Source organism: Tursiops truncatus, chromosome 5 (genome assembly GCF_011762595.2).
Source record: "Tursiops truncatus isolate mTurTru1 chromosome 5, mTurTru1.mat.Y, whole genome shotgun sequence".
NCBI lineage: Eukaryota > Metazoa > Chordata > Mammalia > Artiodactyla > Delphinidae > Tursiops > Tursiops truncatus.
Window position 1 is genome coordinate 20,918,981 of NC_047038.1, and position 18,594 is coordinate 20,937,574.

The window sequence follows — 18,594 nt, forward strand, 5'->3', positions numbered from 1 at the left end:
TTCCTTTTGATCCAAGAGGATAGAAGTCTTATCCGCCATTATATAGAACTTTCCTCCTATTTAAGCTATAAGATTTCCTTTATCATGTCCAATTTAATCATGTACAGATAGATCAAATGCCCAAATGATGTATATTGGAAGGCAAAAACATCATTGCAAATGTATGCAAAAATTACAGAATCACAGGACTGTTCTCTATATGTAATCCTTGTGATAGGTATAGATCTATTCCATAAGCTCAAACATAGCATGAACCTGAAAAAAGCTGATTTCCTTTTTCCAATGAGAAGACAAAAAGGAATTTTTTTCTTTCACAATTTAAATACATAAAACTTTAGGGGAATGTATTAAGTAGTAAATATACTTAAGATAAAGTAGAACTTTGGGGGTTGTATATGTATAATAATTAATTTACTTAATTAACTATGTATATGCATTATATAAAACTATAAAATACATATTATTTTACTAAATTATTTTAGTAAATGAACATATTAATTTAATAAAATTGCTTCCCCCCCAAACTTTTGCTCCATTGTACATTTTGGGGATCTGGCTAAGGACAAGTTTGGATGGTATATTTGGGCTCTGTTGAATATACTTCTGTGGTTCACAGTCACTTCTATGTGGAGTTATTTTTAGCAAGGATTCACAAGCTAAGATTCAAGCCTGTCTGACTCAGGATGCTAATAATCTTATTTCTGTACTTTATTACCTTTCATACATTTGGTGATCCATTCACAGGCCTTTGACTCCTTAATCCAAAGGCAGGTTTTCTCTCCTAAGGCACTTGTCAACAATAGACACTCTTCTCACCTCCATCGTGGCTCCACACACTTCATTCAGCCTGTTCCTCACTGTTGCACTAGCTGAACACTACACTGTGCAAATCCAACTCCCTACATTTGCCAGACAACATCTTTGCTCTTTCTTCCTTATCTTTAAACGACCTTGCCTAATCACATCTATACTGGTAATTGCTGCATAAAATACTGATATCGACAAAGATAATATAAAAATCAGAAAACCAGTTAAAAATAATAATCTATTCAAAGAGTTTTTTTTTAAAAAAAATAATTACTACATATGAAAACTTCAAATATCCTGAACTCTTACATCTCTTATATGAAAGAACTTTGAAGGAAGTTATTCCCAGTTAGGACAACAATCCTAAATATTTACCTATCATTAACAAAAAAGTTATGATGGTATAAGAAACTTTTCCAAGCTATCAATAATAAAAAAAATTCATGAATCATGCTATAGAATAAATGAGATTTTTAATAATCTCTCTATAGAAAATGACATTGCAAGATCATTGTCATGTGAAGAGATGATCAAAGACATATGAAGACAAAAGAAAAAGAGAAAATATATAGGACTGCTAGGCAATTAATACAAATTTTATGTCAGTGTTCTGAATTTGTCAGCTTTGAAGAATGGGCAGTTTGTAGGGAGGTCTTTTACATTCTAAACAAAAATTTACTTCTGTACCTAAGTTTACATTAATAATATTATGTCATTTTTCAATTAAAGAGAGTTCTCAAAATTGAATAAGATTCAGACTTTACAAACTTTAGATCCGTCCTTGGATAGGTACTATTTTATCTACACTGCAGACAGGAAGAGAGTAGTACAGACGAATACCACTTAAGTGACCTTCCCAAGGTTATACAGCTAGAAAGAGGCTACGCAGGGATATATTGAACCTAGTGAGTAGGACTCTACATCTTGTACTGGTAACCAGCAGCCTGAGGCTTGCCAACTTTGACTGCACATTTGAATCTCTAGGGAAGCTTAAAACTACCAATTCCTGGGCCTGACCCCTGACCAATGAAATCACAATCTCTTGGGATCTGAAATTTGGCATTTTTTTTTTAAGGCTCCCCAGGTCATTCTAAGTATGAGAATCACTGCACTATCCTATATCTTCCCAATAAAAAGTGTTGGCTCTTGTGATGGAACGTCTGCAGTTTTTAAGGCACTCATGCTATATGAGCAATCTGATAGCAGGAGGCTGTGCCAACAAGTCGTTCAAGGTATTTGTAATATCTTCCCTAGTTCATGTCCTTATTTCCCTCTAATCCTCACAGATGGCATCACTTCGTCTCCATATACAAGCTCAGCTCCATCCGGGTTAGGAGACCAACCTTGCTCTTAGAAGCTTAAAGGAGCAGAAACCTGTACTGTCAGCCACGTGGCATGCCTTATTCATAGCCAACCACCTTTCACTCTCTGCCCTAGTGGTCTGTAACCATATTTAGTGATTATTTAATCTCATGTGTAGTTCAGATTGACCAAATGACCAAAGTTGTTGCTTAATATTTAATTTTTAAATCTAACTTTAATATTCATAAAATTATTTTCTATACCCTCTTTATGCCATTTTTATTTCCTGGACTCTATGAACAAACATACAAATACTGTATAACTCACAAAAAGGTATCATTTATCTTTAGTGTATGTACTGGTTTTGGTGTATTATCTTGAAAATCAAAGATTTGAGTTCATTGTAGATGGGAGTGAAGATTGGTCTTTTACATACGTGACAAAAAACTAGTGAAAATGTTGGGAAATGATTAGGAAGAAATGTATTATTAACTAAAAACATATATTTCTTTTGGTTACAGGTCTAAAGGCTTGCTCCTTGCTAGGTAAGTTTCTCCGTCTCTACTCATGTGTAGATATTATTTTCTATTATTTATAATACCATATACAAAAGAAGAGTAGAAAAATGGGAAAAAACTTATCGGGACTTCAAATTTTTTTCTTCTTATAAGTATTTAAAAACATAAAAGGACAATCTTTTTTGTATCCTTAGCAAGAGCACAGTGCTGTGCCTACATCAGGATCTCAGGAGATGTAGCTGAACCTGTCACAGTAGCTCATGATCCTTTCCTGTCATTTGTCCCAGGCAGAGGAACCTCTTGCTTCATGTCAGGAGCACACATGGCATCACTGGAGACGTTCACAGTTATTCCAGAGTGGGAATTGATATTTGCCAGAGGGTTATTTTCCTGCTGAGCTAATGTCTATTTACTTCCCTTTGCTTTTGTATTTGAGTTTGATCTCGATTTGACACATTTTCTTCATGTTTCATATGTACTCGATGCTAGGTCATTAATCTTAAAAACTATGTAGTATTGGAGATTCCTACCAATTTCAATATAGGGTTACCACTAATGTGCTTTAGTGCTGAGGGTGACATAAGTAAAGAGGTGGAGAAAACCCAGGTATATTACACTGATTCAGCTCCTCCTATTGAAAGGAAACAACAGGAGTGGGGATAAAACATTTACTTGTGACACCAGACGTATGGCAAGTACTCAATTATTTTATTGATTATGAGTTATATTATAGCTAACCTGGTTAGTAACCAACTGACTTAATATCAAAGGGAAAAAAGGAGATGGCAAGTAAGATATTCAAGTCAAGATACTTAATTAGTTCTAATAAAACTCTAAGGAGTATTACAAAAAGTTATGACTGTGAAAAAATCGTCATTTGATCCTGTTATTTTAAGTAATTCATTTGGGCAACTGGCTGTGGTTGGTTGCATGACATTTATTAGCATCACTTTAATGAAGTCGGGAAAATCTCTAGCTTCTGTTTACTTTTTTCTTCTGGACACTGTAATATAACTTTAATTAAAAATAACATTAAATTATTGATTTAGTTTTTATTGTTTCCAGACTCTCAGAAAAACAGATCAAGACAGGGACTCTGGAGAACTGGGCTGGCTCTCAGGACACAGCAGGCTAGAGGGGTGGTCACCAATCAGGAGATGGAAAGTGATTCAAAAGAAAAAAACACGAAGATTAAAAGCCAACGTACAGTCTAACCAGGCTCTTTGCAAAATGGCTAGAAAGAGGGGCAGGATCCAGGTTGAAGAAAGCATGGCAATGAGCCAGAGGAAGGGTATTAGAACAAAGGAAAGGACACAGGGCATGGGCAGGTGCCCTGGGCCCCTCCATCTAGCTGTACCAGGGGCTGCCTATTCAGCCACGAGATTGAACACTGCACCCAAAGGGGCCCAGTAAGCTTGAATTCATTTCCGTGGAATAGATATTTCTTGTTATAGCCTTTCATAGATTAGAAAACCGCAATTAGGGGAGGTGCACTATTCATGAGATAACACAACTAGTGAATGGGAGTTCTAGTATTCTAATTTAAGGCTTCAGGTTCTTTACTGAGGATTTGCTGTGATTTGCTGGTATCTATTGTCTCTGTGTTTGGTCTTGTTCTTCTTGTTCCTTCACACTGATCTCATAACTTATTCTAAAAACCAGGGCTGATCATATTAATCCATAATTTTAAAAGTTTACTGTTTCCCCTGATGAAGTTTAAATTTCTACACATGACCCCCCAGGTCTTTGATGATTTGTCATTTGCTATCTGTGCAGCCTCACTTCCTATGCACTTCCCATCTTGTACTCTGTGATCAAGGTCACTCTATCCTCCATCCCTAACACACACCCTGCATGTTAATAAGGTCACAAAAAATATGTGGATGTAGTGATTATTACACTTGTGGAATGGAAGTTATGTATTTCTTAGGTAACAATACTTGTTTAGATATGTGTGACTTTCTCTTATATCACAATATCTAAGCACTTTACATGTATTATCAAATCCTCACAAAATTTTATGAAGGTACATAGACACTCAATAAATAATTACTAAAATTCATGAATAAATAAGCATAAACTCTATGTTCTTTTTTTTGATGTATAATATTGCCTAATTGGAAAAGGTTCATCTTCAAAACTGAAGACTTCAAGTGAGTAAATCTCTCAGTCATAAATACAATTTTATCTGGAGAATTGTACCCCAAATATGCCACTTGAACATAATTCCTTTAAGATGCTTATTTTTTAAGGTAGATCATCAGCTGCTTATATTTTCCCAGGACAAATGTGCTCTTAAGAGCCTCTCTTAATTGAGCAATTGATTAATTAGCACTTTTCTACCTTCACTAGGGAGTGAGAATTTAGAGGGTATTACTGTGCTAATAAGCTCACACTTTTCCTATTTTAAACTGTATCCAATTTTGGGAATACAAATCCCTGAGACAAGAAAAAGTCTTTTCACCCACGCAAAATGTAAAGTAGGTCATCCCACCTGTTTCTACCTGGCTAGTCCATTTGATGAGGAATGAGACATTTAGCTCTAACGTTTCTGTTTCAAATCTACAGTGTATTTGTTGAGGAATTTAGTATCATAGTAGCAAAGAACATTAAGTCATAGACAGATGAAAAAGGAGATTAGGGGCCTACATCTCTTTTTCTTCTTTGGCAATTCTCTTCAATAAGGATTACAAATCCATGGGCTCACATTAATAAACAACTTGTACTGGACCAATAGCTTACGTGCTGAATAGCTGCATGTTAATGAATTATTAAATTGAAGAAAAACTAGTGAATATATTCTTTTGCAAAATGAGTCCTCTGACACTTGACCAAAAAAAATCCCAAAAAACAGAGTGATAGAGAATTTACCTAACAGAGCCAATCTTCACTGAAAGAGAAGGTTAACCATGGAACGGGTCCTCTTTAACGGGTTTGTAATAAGCTGCAGGTGACGGTCTAGAGCTGTGTTGCATCATGAAGCTATTAATGGTATTAGAGACAAAAGCAAGTAATCAGAAATAGAATTTAACAGCACTCTGAAAATGATTCTGATCGCTATGAAACATTTTCAAATCTGTAAAAGAAATAGAATTTTGTATCTTTTTAAAGGGGAAAATAGGAAATTTTCCTAAATATATATCAAATGTATGTTATAAATATAATATAAATAAATATGTATTAGTATGAAATTGCACTGTAGAACCAACTTGTTTATAATGCTCACTTTTAAAAAGTCAAAATAGCAATCCCTAAAATGTTCTATTAAAAAAACCACCCTTGGGCTTCCCTGGTGGCACAGTGGTTGAGAGTCCACCTGCCGATGCAGGGGACACGGGTTCGTGCCCCAGTCCGGGAGGGTCCCACATGCCGCGGAGCGGCTGGGCCCGTGAGCCATGGCCGCTGAGCCTGCGTGTCCGGAGCCTGTGCTCCGCAGCGGGAGGGGCCACAGCGAGGCCCACAAACTCAAAAAAAAAAAAAAAAAAAAAAAAAAACCACCCATAAGTCACAAAGTCTGCATTTAACATATTCCTTTGTATTACAATGTTATTCAATTTATTAACTTAAAGTGAGTTGATGTATTTAATTATTATTAAGTGACATGCATATATTTCTTAGACTTCATTTTTTTTCAAAAATGGTATTGGTAACAAAAAGGCTAATATTTTACTCTAATATTATCTATTATTTCTTTATCTTTACTATGTAATACTGGAAGTTGAACTCTGGAATAAGAGCGGTCTCCCCCATAACTCTATGACTTTAATAAACTAGCCACACAAGGAATGAAGTCAGATATCCATGGAAGGCATCTCAAAAGAGTATCGTCCAGGCCCGAAGCTGGAAGAGCGGGACTGGAGATTCGAATCACGGTGTGTGTATCTGAAACAAAGATGTTATATGTGAAGATGGAATGTGTCTATTGTTGTGCACGGTATGCAGAAAAAAGAGAAAGTCATGGACCCCAAGTGTGTCTGTTGTAATCCAGCACTTGCAAGGGGAACAGGTGATGAATCCAGAAAACTGGAGAGAATCAGGCACCATCTGAAGGTAAAACCCACAAAATAGTTGTAAACTGATGCCATCAATTGCTCATCTCACTGTTCTTGCTCTGATTCCTTGGCCAGCAAAGGACCATCAGAAGTCATCTGCCTGTCCATGTTCATTTCTTACTGACACTCAAGAAGGTAACCAAGTGGAAGCTATAAAGCTGAGCACTGTGGTAGTACTGTTCAATGTTCATAGATAATCTTATAAATGTATGTGTTATAAACTTTAAAATGGGCTCTTTGGTTTATCTACCAGTCTCATCAGGACTTGGTTAGTATAAGGCAATCTTCTGAATCTACTTAACTCTGAGTGATCAACGCACCCTGAATATCTGGGTTTGAAATGCTCAAGACACTTATATATCATGTCACTCCATAGCTGATGTCATCCTGTAAGATCTTGCCCGAGCAGCAGTCAACTTGCAACATAATATCTTTAATCCTAATTGTAGGTGGAATAATCAAAATAACAAAAATCAACTTAATCCATATCATAATGATGTGGAGAAATCTTTCTACTCCATTTTGGAAAGAAATCTACAGTTAGGTAATCATCACCATAGTAAAAATTATACTTAGAAGCACAGATTACACCTTAACCCTCCCTGCTGGGCCCTGAACACAAAATTATATTGATATTAACACCCCTGGCGCTAGGACTTAAATCATGCTTCCTTTCTTGTTAGTTCCCAAACTAATGGTCACAGAGACATTAACATAAAAACTTTATAAAATACACTGTTTCTTTCCTATAATTAATGGAAAGCACTTTTTTTATTGAAGTATATAGTTGATTTACAATATTGTGTTAGTTTCAGGTGTACAGCATAGTGCTTAAGTATTTTTGCAAATTATACTCCATTATAGGTTATTACAAGATAATGGGTATAATTTCCTGTGCTGTAAAGTATACCCTGGTTGCTTATCTATTTTATATATTGTAGTTTGTATCTGTTAATCTCATACCCTAATTTGTCCCTCCCCGCTTCCGTCTCTCTTTGGTAACTACAAGTTTGTTTTCTGTACCTGTGAGTCTGTTTCTGCTTTGCACATATGTTCATTATTATTTTTTAGATTCCACATAAACGTGATATCATACACTATTTGTCTTTCTCTGTCAGACTTATTTCACTAAGCATAATATTCTCTAGGTCCATCCATGTTGCTGCAAATAGCATTTTATTCTTTTTTATGGCAAAGTAATATTCCATTGTGTGTGTGTAGTTTATATATATATATATATATATATATATATATATATATAAAAACTACACACACACACACACACAACACACACACATACACACCACATCTTCTTAATCCAATCATCTGTTGATGGGCATGGAAAGCACCCTGAATAAATGGACATTGAACTCATTTAGTAATAGGGCAGCCTAGATCAGTGGTTCTCAAGGGGGAATTTTTTGCTTCCAGGGAACATTTGGCAATGTCAGGAGAGATTTTTGGTTGTTACACCTGGGGGAGGGGTACTGTTAGCATTTAGTGAGAAGAGACTGGAGGTACTGCTAAATTATCCTACAATGTGTAGAACAGCCCCCACAAGAAGAATTATCTTGTCTGAACTGTCAGTATCTCAAGGTTGAGAAACCCTAGTTTAGATAACTGAATTATTTTTAAAAGGTGGTAATGGTTTCAAGATATGGAAAGTAAATCAAAATAAACTTATACATCGGAAGTGTGCTTTTTCATGCAGTGTATAAATAGAATAAAAGATTCCCTAACGCTAAGCCTCCCTATGAAATGGCTGGAATTGATTCTGTAGAGAATTTTTTTTTACAGTTGCTCATTTAAAATGTTTATTGTTGTTATACTTTTATTTTTCAATTAATAAAAACTTAAAAACGAAGGATTTCATGAGGCATTACTGGAATTACTAACCAGCCAGATAGCTGAGAAATGCTTATTGAACGAATCTCCTTAGATGAAGTTGATGCTCCTATAAATCTTATTTCCATGTACTTTCCTCCATCAGTAGGACCAGCAAATTTCTTTGATGTTGTTCAATATCTTCTCCCTGCTCTATACAGCTACCCCTTTTAATTAGGTGGCAATTCCCAACCTGATCATGACACTTTTTCTTTCTTTTGTTAGTGAGTGTTCAAGTGTTTAGCAATTAATAAGAAGGCTTGAAAAAAAAAGGCAGACCCCTCACACAGGAAGTAGTCCTTAGGCAAGTCACAGCGTATAAACAGTCCAACCAGACAGCAAAATGCAACAGAGCAGTCTGTGTTATCACAAGTCATGCTGAGAATACCTCTGTGCCATGAGTTTCAAGTTGTTCCTATAGAAGACCAGTGCGTTCTCTGTTCAGAGAATGCTGTGGAAATATGATTATCTGGCACACCATGGTGTATGTGTATACTAACAGAGCCATTTTGCCAGACTCACAGGCACAAAAGTTAGTCTGCCCCATGTTACTCATTTGTTTGTCCACTGATTCAACAAGTGGATGGAAATAGTATTTACTTATTAGGCATCTCTGCAAAGTAGCCCCTTTCATATATGCTTTCTTTTTAATTATCATACTGTCTTGAGAGATATTAGCATCAATGTTTTACTGTAAACTCAGGCTCAGTGATTTATAAATGTCCCCATGACTTGAAAGCTAGGAGGCTATTATACTCCATTTTTTCCCACACAGACCTATTCTCTACCTTTCCTTGCTTTGTCCCGCACCCTAAGAATCTAAATTCTACAGATTCCGTCACCCACATTCCTTTGCCCTCTGGCTTCTGGTTGGGTTTAGCCAATGGAAGGCACCAGCTGATCAATGGGTGGGAAGAGGAATTGTGCATATTTATTCCCTCTGCTCTCCCCTGATTCACAATGGGTTCTGACCACTGCTGCAGTTCTTTACAATTCCAGGTCTTGTTGGGGATCCCTTCTCCCTGGGCCCTGATTTCTCCCAGGGTTCTGGGAAAACCACTCACTTTCTTACTTCTCCTGGTCTAAGGATAGTAATGGTTTCCTGATGAATAGTAATGGTTTCCTCAGAATCCTCTGGTTCCCTTCATTCTACCCACACTTCTATAAGTTGTCTAGTCATTAAACTTTTTAAGTGTGTCCTCTGTAACCATGCCAGAGTAGTAATGTTAGGATTTAAACCAAGGTCTCTCTGACTTTAAAATCTGAGCTGTGTCTACTCTACCACGATTCTTTATTGTGTTAGCCTGTAAGGATGCAAGGGTCGAAAGGGCATGGCCTTTGTTTTCAAGTTGCTCTCACTTTGTCTGAGCAGACCCACACCAAACTACTACAAAAGATTATGGTAAATTCATTATGAAAGGATAAGAAAATACACCAAAATATACCCTGTATCTCTGGGAATTAAAATAAGAAATGGTACACAAAAGTCGTTAAAGATTGAATATTAAATCTTTGTATGGCAATGGGTCTTAAGGGACTCCCTTTCCTTATAGAAGGAAATTGAGATTACGTAAGGAGGTCTAAGGACTAGGTAAGTCCCACAAAGTGCCTTAGTGGCCAAGCTGGGTCTAGTACACAAGTTCCTTAACTGCTAGCCAAGTGTTCATTTCTCTTTACTAAATGACCCACATAGGCTCCTATGAGAGTACTAAAAAAGCATCTTGGATATCATGACAGTCTACATACATTCTACATACATTAATCAAAAAATGTAAATTCTCGACTTGAAGAATATTATGCAAAAATTAAGATGTAGCCTTCTGTCTTCCCCCCTCCCCCTCCCCAAACCCTACAAAATAGAGAATACGTGAGCGTGCTAAATACATGCAGAATTAATCTAGAGAGACTCCTCAAAACTGCAAACTCTGCCAGAGAAATTTTTTTTCCAATTAAATCTAAACCTCAACTGTTTTTGAGACTTCTTTTCCTCACTTAAAAACAGAAGTAACATATCTGCACGATAGCAGAAAGAGAGGCTATCAAGTGCTCAGTGTGTCAGCATTTTGTAATCTGCTTTTGGCCAGTGGGTGGTGAAGTGGTTTATTTCAAGTTGAGGACTTACATGAAACCCCTTTGTGCTTATTTTATGCAGGATAGCTTTCCCACAATAATGCAAAGCAATCGAAGCACCAAGCAGTCCACTGCTACTCCACAATTTTGTTTATTTTTATGTAGAGTAGTTCTGACATTAGGATTTAAATGTTTTTAATGTTTCACTTGATTCTTATACATTCAAAAATTCAGATAACATCAAATTGCTTATTATAGTTTTATTTAAATTAAGATCATTTGAATCACAAGCAATAATAGTGGGGTCTACTTTAAAGAGGGGTTTGAAAAAGCCCTGTGGTCTAAATCATAATGGGGTAGCTTGGCTAGTTTTCTATCTGTTCCTTTAGTCCGTTCCTTGGGAACAGAGTGCAAAAGCAGGATGGAGGAGGTTACCGTTCCATTAGTTTACTTTATTTCCATTTTAAACTTTTAAGTAAATCCAGCTAAACTGAGATTTATTTTCTGGCTGCTTCTTTCACACTGAAGTAATTTGTTATTAGAATAGGATTCAGGCGATCTAGAAATCCTCCGATGCCACACATTATTTTTTTCTCTTCTTATCCTTTTCTCTAAACTAAAACGTATGTCTTTAAACAAAGTGCATAAGAGAGTTTTAAAAAGATCATTTTCCACTGATAGTTTCCAGCCACACCAGAGGCAAAAGTGCCAAACTTTGTCAGGAAAGGCTGCCCTTGTGACATTTTTTGGCAGGGATCTGAAAGGCAGGCAGTAGACGGCATATAGAAAATCTTATTCTTCTATATTTCCCTTATGATTCTAAATGGACCAAGACTTAAGACAAAAGTTCAAACAGTGTCCAGCATAATTTTGCATTCATACTCCGCAAACATATCATGTCCCGTCAGCTCTCCCTGAGGGAACATATCAGTCGGTGATCAGACAATGCACTCTGATAAGATGGATGAGGCTTCGACGTGTGCCAGACCTGTGTGACATGCAGCATATAAAAAGACAACTGAAGTGCCACTTGGCCTGAGAAGAGCACGGAGTCTAAAGGGAGAGAGAGAGACAAACGTCCTGAGAATTAGGGGTAAGAGAATGAGATGATGAGGAAAGCCAAATATGTTTGGTTGTATGATGTACAACACGCAAAGAGCATCACGCGCACTGTCTGATTTAATCTCCACGATAACTCCGCTATCAGAATCCTTCAGATAAGGAAGATGAGGTTTAAGAGAGGTTCTTTAATGTGTCCAATATTATACTGGCATGAAAGATTCCAGCCAGAATTCACATCCAAGAAATCTTTATTATGTTCCTTAAACAAGGAGAACTTTCTCATATTACACCATGCCATCCTCCCAATCAGGAAAGAATCGTTGATTCTAGTCTACCATCCAATCCACAGACATAGTTCAAATTTCATCAACTGTCCCAATAATGCCTCTTTTTCTGTCTGGTCCAGGATCTGTTTAAGAACATGGATTGCATTCAACTGCCATGTCACACCAGGCTCCCTCAATCTGGAAGAGTGCCTAAATATTTCCCTGTCTTTCATGGGCTAGATGCTGTTAAAGAGTACAGACACCATTCTATAGGATGACCTCAATCTGCTTCTTGGCGTGTCTTATCAGGAAGCACACTGCTGTGATTTTGTCCCACAATTGCTGAGTTTGCCCCTCATCATTTAGTTAAGTTTGTGCCTATCAGGTTTCTCCACCATAAGTCACTATTTCCCCCTTTTTATTTGATTAGTATTTTGTGGAGAAATATTCTTACACCAATATCCTCGGCAAACTTCTAACCATCCTTTAGCATCTATTGATGACTCCTAGTGATATCAACTACCACTCTGATAATATCCAACGGTCATTATCTGTTTCAATCATTCCTTCTACAGTTAATAGTTGGCATCTCACTGTGAAAAAAAAGCTTTCCATTCTCTCCAACATTTCTTTGTATCTGTAGGGTTTCAAAGTTTTTCTTTTTTATTCAATGAGTTATAGTCCCATACTCTCATTGTCTTTTTTGAGAACAAATTGTCCCAGATTGCCTAGTGGGAGCCCAATTAAGGTGGCCCCTGTGTCTATTTGATATGTTCTCAAAATTATTCATTGTGCTGCCCTCCTCTTCTATTAACGATGTCCCCACTAACTCAGTCATCATAAGGTCCATAGTATCAGAAGAGCAAATTTTAATTAACAAGCAACCCTATTACTCCAATGGCTGAGCCAGGAGAATGTGTTTCAACCTTTTCCCCAGTTTCTTCAGTGATATGAATTTTTGAAACAGGTGAAACCATGAGGAAATGAAAGCACACGGTTTACTACTTACATTAACTTTGACCAAGGTGACAGGAAGAACAGTTGGTAAGTATCATACCTAGTAGCTCTTACTAGCACATGAGCCCAAGACAATATGTCCTGATACTTCTTCTATGGCACAAACCCCTCCCATCTTCTTCCTAGGTCTTCCCCCAAATGGAATTAACCAATTACTTTTTCCAATTACTCCAATTATTCTTCCTTTAATTTGTATGTTTTATTTACATGGCAATTTCATAAGCATAAAAGTGGGCATCTTATTTGCAGTATAACCAGGGATTATACATGTGTATTGTCACTGTTAATGAGACTAACTCTAGTTAAATTCTCACTACTTTTTGGCTCATTTTATTTTTGTGATTGCAAAAATATAAACATTCCACAGTTTCCCCTTTCTTATTTTGCCTGTTTCGCCTCAAGATTTTATTGGCCTGTACATGTTTTTTTCTGAATTCACTAAATTCTTATATTCTATTACTACTCACAAACTGTGATAACTTATACTCATTCAATATAAATGATCTATCTTCTAATCAGTACTGTCCACTCAGCATATGAAGCAATTTATGACTTACAGAGAGGTATGCAATCTCGAGGACTATACAGAGCTTGAAGCCAAGTAGATATCCTGAACATTATTACCTGTTAGAAGTATTACAATGCTGGAGGCCACCAGACAGAATGATAACTGAGCAGGGATAAGGAGTTTCCAAAAAGCCCAAGGAATTCCAACCGACCTTATCTTTTTTAAGTGTTTTCAGCATACCTTCTTATCCAACTCATCGACAATTAACGCTGCCCCAAACTACTTTCTATAAGTTTATTCATTTCCAAATAGTGATCTATTTTGCATAACAAGATTTACAGAAGAATAAGCAAGTAATTGAAAACTCACAATACTTTAAGCCAAGTTGTTTCTCTGAATTAAAAAAAAAATTCTCAACATGAACACAAAATGATATATAGTTGTTCAAAGAGCAGCATTCCTAACATAATTAAATATAAATTACCACTGCATAATTTGGTCAAAGGGTACATCTGTCTAGATTCTGATAACACTGGAAGTCCAAAATTCCAAATTCCCATGTCTTCTGTGATTTTCTTTGAAGATAGAGCATTTTTCTAAGAATCTTTTTTTTTTTACTGAAAAGACTAGAATTTATGATATGAAAAAATACTGTATTATCTTAAGGAAACAAGCCTGTGCAACAGGGCTTTGAATAAAGATCTGTTCCTAGTTCCCCAGCATGTAAACCAGAGTGACATAAAAATGTATTTCATTTTTAGGCTCAGTCATGGCTCAACCTCCTTCAGGTGATGCTCTGAATGCTGACAGGGGGCCTTAAATCTTTGGTGGGTTTATGAACTGCAACAAGGAACTTTTCATGATGTCCTGAATCCCAGAAGTAAGACGCCAGTGGTTAATCTCTGAGTCACTGGGCCCCTTTGACCTGTTCTCTTCACACTTGTTTCCATATTTCATCTGCTCTGAGCTGGGTTCGCTTTATGATTTTGGTTAAGTGTGAAGAAAATCAGCATGGCAGGTGGAAGAAACTAAAGCTGCTCTGTACCCAGGGCTAAATTTCTGCCAATATGTATTTTGTTTCCCGTAGCAAAATCCCTGATGTTGTTTTTCTGCAAGTTGACTAAGCCTTGTCACTTGCCAGTTAAACAATATCAGATGTAATATTCCCTTGAAGAGGACAAAGAACGGGACTCTGTGTTTGGTTTTTATGTTAAGGACAACATGGCTCATGGTGTATAGGGAACTGAAAGAAACAATACTTCAGGAATCATGCCAAATGTGAAACATGGCTTTGCTCTTTGAGACCCTGGTTACAGACACTCAGCTGAGAGTCTTAGGCTGGCAGGGGCCGTGAGTAATGTGAGGAGCTCTGAACTAGGGGCCAGAGGATCCCAAGTCAGCCAGTTTGTTACCCCACAAGATAGCGTCTCACAACCTAAGCTGCTACAATAGTAAACTCAAAATAAGGCAGACCTCAGATGATTTAATTAGGAATAAGTGCAACAGTAAACTTAAACTATATATAGGCTAAAAATCATCTTATAAGAGGTTACGATTCTCCTGTTACACGGTTGTAAATCTTTTTTGCCGATTTTATCTACCTAGAGCCAGTAAACCAATTAAGTTGCTGCTATGGCATTCATTTTAACTTCTTAACAGATTTTTTGTGTCTGTCTTGATGCCAACAATCCAGTTGGAAACTAAAATATTGAGTCAGTAATCTGGACTGCATAATATACACACGTCTCATTATTTTATATACAAAAACCTATACTCTTGTTAGAGTTCTTAAATTGCTATCTAACATTATGGACACCAAGACTAAGAAACGCTTTGTAAACTGTATCTCATAACCTCAGAAATCTAGAAGTTCTTATCACATACCAAAATTATGTGCAGTATTAAACGTGGCAATTTTTATGAAAACCTAAGCACAAATGGTTCAGAGTTCTGATCCAAAGAAATAACTATCACTGTTTCTGTATAAATGTGTGTGTGTGTATATATATATATATATATATATATATATATATATATATATGACAGAAAAAGAGAGCTACAACTCTATATAAAATAATGAAATAATTATATATATTAAATGAAATAATGATATATAAATATGAATACATATATTCATATATATGTATGTATATTTGAATATACATTGAGGTACACACAAGTCTGCATGAGACCCCATCCCAGAACAATTAAGTCAGAATACACAGAGGTGCAGCTGCAGCACTAGTGCATATTAAAAGCTACCCAGGTGATTTTAATGTGCAGCCAGGACTGAGAACCTTTGCTCCACATCTACTCAATATATCTGAGTCTTCTGTGTAGCTGGTATTCTAAATGCACTTAAATTACATTGGCCCATATGTCTTCATTCAGATGAGAAGAACAATACCAATGGCAATATTAAACACCTCATCTGATGCATCTGATGCAACTAATTCACTCAACTTTTCCACTGCCTCTTAGAAAATGAAAACAGGCATCACTTACCCTTCCGGTTTCTCACTGTGGTGGATAGAGACTTACCCTTCCGGTTTCTCACTGTGGCGGATAGAGACTTACCTTCTTGTTTCTCATTGTGGTGGGCTTGATGGTGCTAACAAAATGATGGAGGGTCTTCCCTCTTTTACCCAGTCTCTTCATAGCTTTCAGTGTTACCGAGTTCTATGAATGAAAATTGTTAGATTAATGGTGGGGTCATGAAAAGACAATGAAAAGAAAACCTACATAGAGGAAGAAATGTGAATGTTGAAGCCAGGAAACCAACATCAGGGATGAATGGGGAAGAATGATACACGCAACAAGGCATCACCTGAAATCTAGAGAAGCCTCTGTTTATGTACCCTGGGAGTGGACACAAATGCCACCTGGGCCAGGCGGAATATGGTGAGTGGACATAGCCAAAACACTTCTCTCCACAGGGCTTCTGTTACAATCACTTCAACTTTACAGCATCGATACTGAAGTCTTTTATCTATGTTTTCAGTTGAATAAGAGTTTGTTGACAGGTCCCATCCGTAAACAAAGAACCCACTCAAAATTAGTTTCAGTTAATGCAATGTTTGCACATATGTATGTGTTCACAGGACCTGTGATGTGTCCAATTTAAAAGTAAACAGTCATCTCCCCACTGGGACATGAGACGTTTGAAACTTAAGAGGGAAAACTAAGTCACAAAACATATATGGAAGCTGGCCAATGCAATACAGTGTAGAATCTATCCTCCTCACTCTGCACCTGGTACATGGTGGAGGCTCTACAAACAGATGTTCAATCCATGATCACTTGACAATCTCTGTAAGAGACCAAGTCATTTACACTATTAGATTTGTAAATCAGCATTAGCTCCCTTATACAACTAATGTCATGTAATTGTTCTAATGTCCTGAGAGATTTTTTGTGGAACTTTATTGTGCTTTCAAACATATGGGGATCTTACTAAAATGCAGACTCTGATTCTGTAAGTCTGGGTCGGACCAGAGTTTCTGCATTTGTAACCAACTACCAGATGATGCCAACATCGCAGTCTGTTTACTGCTCTTTAGTGTCAAGGCCGTAAAAAAAAAAAAAAGAAAAGAAAAGAAGGATAAATCAGAATTTATCTCACTCCTTTTGAAAAAGAAAGCTTCACTACATAAAACAAAACATTTAGGAAATAAGATAGAGTATGAATGAGAAACTTAAAAAGCAGAGAAAACTCAGCACCTGGCTTTGACACAGTCTCTGTTTGCTTAATGGTACTCCTAAGTATTTTCAGTTTTCTTTGTTGTCCTAACCACACTTCAATAATTAGTAAATATCAGAGGCAAGCTGAGATTTGCTGCTTGGTCCAACAGTCAAGCATTCCAGCTTCTATAGGGAAAAACAAGCACTTCAATGCACGTCTGTGATTTGTAGTTTCGTAAATGTTGTTCTAGTCCTACTCCACACAGTTAGCAAAACAGGAATGCAATAATTGCTTTATTTCAACACACAGCTCGCCATTAATCTTGGGATTTATTACAAAAGACTGTACTCCATGAAATTAATCAACATGCTCTATGTTTGTCCTCCCTCCCTTTCCCCCCCCATGTGGTTGCTAGATCCAAGAAACTGAAATACCAGTTTCCATAACAATCTCTGAAATTCTTTGCTCTGACAGACATGTATAGTTAAGACTTGCAGATTTTTCTTTTACTTGTGTCAGAAGGGACTTAACTATGTCGGGCCTCTTGCCTCCTGCCACTTCTAACAAGACTCATTTCATAAAAGAGAGAGGAGAGGATGTGTTGAGAGGACTGTTTGATTCCAGCTCTTTCCTTAATGGGTCTACTGTGACCTGAACTAGTCACTGAAATGTCTCTGAGCCTCAGTTTCCTCATACAGAAAGTGATATTATTAGCAATACAGACATTATTTGTTATGACTATGGGATATGAGCTCATGCATACATTTGATTCAAAACACTTTTTGAGTGAGGTTATAAATCCTCATACGAGACACACATGTGGATCATTCCTTCTCTTTTCTTTCCTTAACTTAAACGTGGTTTGGCAGCTGGGACTCTGGATATTACATGCATTTTAGCTCAATCAGTTTTATTCTCTGCATTTAGTTCACAAGATGGGAAGCCTCCCAAGGGCAGGGACAACGTCTGTTAACTTGCTGCTGGGTAACAGTGCCTAGCATAATCCCTGGCACGCGGGAGGCCCCACAAATGTCAAACACAAATAAAGACTGTTTGCCTCTGACACGTTTACTTCCTTCTAAGGGTAAAAGCTGAGACACTCTTACCGGTGATTCGGAATCAAACCTATTTTTTAGTTTGAAATCTACATGATGGCAACTAACATGTTAACATCTGTCCAGCCACTATTTCATTGTCATCTTTCTATTACAGTGAAAATTCAGTGGGAGTTAGCATCTTTTAGTAGTCTTAAATGTTCTAAAATATAAGAGCAGTGGAAATTTTAACCAGCTAGTGTTGTGGTATTTACTTGGGAATAAGCAGTGTGTACCTCTTCTCTCTTCCTGTCCCCTCTGTCTTTCCACACCATCTGTCTGCCTACAACATATAACCCATCACTGCCTTCATACGCCCAAAGTTTACACAG

At 37.0% G+C, this 18,594-nt stretch overlaps 1 long non-coding RNA gene across 1 annotated transcript in view; it reads right to left on the reverse strand.

Annotated features, from left to right (window-relative positions):
• The window catches only part of LOC141278750 (uncharacterized), a 513,626-nt gene that overhangs the window by 215,703 nt on the left and 279,329 nt on the right, over window positions 1-18,594 (reverse strand). The window contains exon 3 of the long non-coding RNA XR_012331894.1: window positions 16,064-16,165. This is a non-coding gene — a long non-coding RNA (uncharacterized lncRNA). The remainder of the gene's footprint in view (window positions 1-16,063; window positions 16,166-18,594) is intronic.